Raw genomic sequence first — 4463 nt, forward strand, 5'->3', positions numbered from 1 at the left:
AATTGCACACATTCTTCTGCTTGCATGCCCTTTTTTCTTTTATGTTTTAATACACACTGTTCAAGAATGCATTAGGGAGGAGAAAAAGATAAAGACATTTTCAGGCATGTCCAAGTTAATGCTTTGATATTCAATACAGTTATGTAAACCATTCATATTTGAAATAAAACCTGCTATTTTAACTAGCTTAATATAATACTTTCTCATCTCTAGAGCCAATTTTATAAGCTTATCAATGATTTATAGATTCTAAAAATCAAAGATATAGCAGTTTGGAGAATTGCACACTCAACTATCCAACTAAAGGACTTTAATTTTGCCAAAGAACTTGGTAATGGGAAGTGGCCATAGTAACTTTATTCACACTATTAGCTATTCAACTCATTTGCAGAAACTTGACCTTAATTGGTATTTTCTAAAGGAGCTTTTAAAACCTTTAAATGCACATTAGTATTGCAGTGGCATGTACAGAGCCCTAAGTGGATTCAAACTGGTTAAGAAATCATTTCACTCCTGTCCTCACATTTTGGGGGTAAGGCAAACTCAAGTCTTTAGCGAGCAGACAGAAAAAACTTCAAAACTCTACATCAACCAGCCTCAAGAAGTCTCTGATCAGAAACAAGATTTGTGAATTAATTCTATCAGCCATGAAAAATCTACATTTAGGAAACATCGCCAAACCCACCAGTAAGTAACTTCCTGGGTCCTCTCTCGTTGCAAGAACAAAGGGCATCTCTTCGTGGGCTTTCTCAAGCCCTTCCTGGATTCACTGTCACCCTATTGCTATTGAACTCTTACTCAAAGATTGGAAGGGATCCCTTTCGAAGACCCTGAAAAAAAGCTGTGTCCCAGCATTGACTCTCTCCTGCTGGCTGGCTCCAAGTCAGTGGCCAGGGACACATACAAAGAGAGAAAAACCATGAGGGCTTGGGTTGGGGGAAGACCTAAGTAAAATTAATTTTGTTTACATTGTAGGGCCTGAGGGGAGTTTTTTCCTGACAGATGATCTCAGGTCACAAAACAAACAGTCTGTAGATTATGGCTACTGGACAACAGACACAATGGTGGACTTTAAAGGCAATGGGGACTCCTTGAAATTCCTGCTTGAAGAATATGGCTAGCACGAAGCAACCACCCTAAGGAATTTCTTCTCTCTGATGAACATTCTGTGACTTTCATGTTGGGGAATTTATATCTATATTCTAAGTCCCTCATCATGTACTGAACTAGCTGCGGGTGGAAGAGTGAACATAACCTTTACACTCAGAGAACGTAATGTTCAAACTAAAAAGGAAAAGCAACCCTGAAAAAATGGATTGAAAAGACAACTGTCCAGGTCACATTCTGCAGCTCAGCCTTGCAACGGGAGCTAAACTGTAACATCTTTGAAAGTGTCCTCATGGGATCCATATGGCAGACTGCTAACCCTGTTAACGTACCCAATTAGCTTTTAATTTATCTTAGTTTCCTCAGTCCTGCCATTAAAAGTCACACCGCAGAGCCATCAAACATAGCATTACCAGCCTCACAGTTTTGTCAGGTGCTGCCCAGCGAGTCGAAGTCTACACAAGCTGGGACCCTGGACCTGCATTCAAGCTCAGAAATGTTTAAATGTGTCAGAAGCATTTACTCTGGACATCTGTTTGAGGCATAACCTAAAGATATTTAAAAGCCTCTTAACAAAACAAATAAAGGTTTCCACATTCTCAAGGACAGAAACCGCTTAATCTGCTAATACAGTTCTTTCAAGAATGTCATATTGTGGCTGGACATAATGTCATTAAAGCAACAAGCAAGGAGATTTATAGAGGCTAATTTATGTTTGAGCCTGTTAAGGCATATTCCAGGTAGTCCTGCTCTGGATGGGTAGCATTTCTCTCCCGCATCCTCTCTCTGTTTCAGTTTATTGTAGCAGCATGCCTTGTGAGATCACTGATTGCTCAGCACACGCAGAAGTCCGATCCATTTATTATGAAAGGAATCAACACCTCCTGTGAAGTTACGTATTTCCCTTTGGGTGCGCATACTGTAGGTGATGAAATCATGTATTTATCTACAACTTATTGGATTCATTTGATTGACTAGGGATCCATTTTTGTTTAACCAACTGTGCAGGTTACCAGGTAGGAAGCTTCTTGGTGCACCGCTGTGGTGTTTCAGAACAGCAGTGAAAATAATTACCTTAATATGGGACCGCTGGGCCTTTCTCCAACACATGTTGGAGAAGCTCTGAAGACAGAGCATAGAACTAAAAATACCAAACACATGGAAAAGTCGTTGGGCTCACAAGGCACCGGGTTTCTCTATGAATTAGGAATGGTACAGTAAACGTGTGGGATCGCTCAGGCCACCAGTGGGCATTTCCTGCCATCAGTGAACTTGCGACCTTGTTTCCTTGGAGGGCTGTTAAAGCGAAGTCAGAGGGCAGAAGAGTTATTTGCAAGTACCCTTTTCACTTGTGTGGTCTGGGAAACCAACAGATTTATCCAAAAGATGGACAGTGTGAGCTGGGTTGCAGAAGCAGCTGGTTAATTCAACATTCAGCTCAACCCACAAAACACAAAGATAATGACCAGAGTTGCCATTGGCTTCACAGGGGCAAGTCCCACTCCAAAAAGCAATCTTGCTCTCATTGTGTCGACTGACAGCCCAAGGAGACCCTAGACATCTTTTTAAGGCAACAAGCCCCTGTGATGAAGAATGGGGTCTTTTTCCTCTCATGCTGGGGACCCACAGGAGCCCTGTGTCTGCTCCGGTGAAGAAGGGAGAGGGCAGAGTGGGCACCTGGGGTACTTAATTACTGCAGCAAACTCTCTGACCATCTGGTGGGTCCAGCACTGATGGATCTGAAAGGTTTGTCCAGATTTATTTACCTAAAAGAAGAGATGGCCGGTTTGAGATAAAGAGGGAGAGTACAAAAGAATTGAATGAAAGGAGAAGAATTCAGGGGAAGACAAGGCTGTTGTGAGTAGAGCATCCATCTGCCTCCCCAGAGTCAATGCATTTTACCTAGAGTTCCAACTGAATTTTTCATAGCTTTCATCCTTTCTTACCCAAAACAAGTTGACATGCGTATTTTATGCATTATGATCTAGGAGAGATTATGCATCATGAACTAGGAGAATGAAAACCTGAAATTATGGTTTAATAGAATCATCTCTGAGTTCAAAGTTTTCAGTCTCTGATTTCCAAGTTTGATATAATCCAGGAACACTGCAAAAGGTCATATATTCCAGTCTTTCTCAATTGGCAAGTTAAAAGGCATTAATAAGTTGTGGGATCTATCTATGAGTCACAACAAACAATTTTTAAATAAGATGGTAGAAATAGTGGAATAGAACATATCAGAGAGCATTGTCCATAGTAAAAGGTAACCATTGTTTGTGACACATTTGTTTTAGTTGTGCTTCTGTGTACTAGATCTCAGTGTAGCATGTATTTCATGCTGTGAGTCATAGACACACACAAAAATTGAAAACTACTGATTCAGTTCAAAAACCTTAGAGGGCCCAACCAGCATGGCTCGGTGGTTGAGTGTCGACCTATGAACAGGAGGTCATGGTTCGATTCCCGGTCAGAGCATATGCCCAGGTTGCAGGCTTGATCCCCAGTGTGGGGCGTGCAGAAGGCAATGATTATTCTCTCTCATCATTGATGTTTCTCTATCTATATATCTATCTATCTCCAATCAAATATATATAGAAGCCCAGTGAGCAAAATTCATGCACCGGTGGGGGGGGGGGGTGTCCCCTCAGCCCAGCCTGCACCCTCTCCAATCCTGGACCCCTGGGGGATGTTCAACTACCGGTTTAGGCCCGATACTGGGGATCAGGTCTAAACCGACAGTCGAACATCCCTCTCACAAACTGCTCACCTGCCTGTCTGCCTTATCACCCCTAACTGCCCCCCCTGCTGGCCTGGTCACCCCCAACTGCCCCCCTGACAGCCTGGTCGCCCCTAACTGCCCCCTGCCAACCTGGTTGCCCTTACTGCCTCACCTGCTGGCCTGGTTGCCCCCAACTGCCTCCCCTACCGGCCTGGTCACCCCTCACTACCCCCCTCTGCTGGCCTGGTCACCCCACTCAGCCTGCTGCTCAGTTGTTTGATCACCCCTCACTAACCCCCTGCCGGCCTGGTCGCCCATGCAGCCTGTTCAGTCATCCGTTCAGTTGCGATGTTCGCTTAGGCTTTTATATATATATAGACTAGAGGCCCAATGCATGAAATTCAAGCAAGGGGCTCAGCCCTTGCAGCTGCGACAGCTTGCCTTGGCTCTCGCAGCCCCGGCTTCGTCCAGAAGGTTGTCCAGAAGGTCCTTTGGCTGTTTGGTCTAATTAGCATATTACGCTTTCATTATTACAGATATAAACCTTAGAGGAAGGTATATGAAGCATTCAGATACATATAAAATACATATTCCCCAGGCCTGACTCGAGCCTAATTTCTAACTGTCTAGAAGTAAC

This window comes from Cnephaeus nilssonii (genome assembly GCF_951640355.1).
Source record: "Cnephaeus nilssonii genome assembly, chromosome: 11".
NCBI lineage: Eukaryota > Metazoa > Chordata > Mammalia > Chiroptera > Vespertilionidae > Cnephaeus > Cnephaeus nilssonii.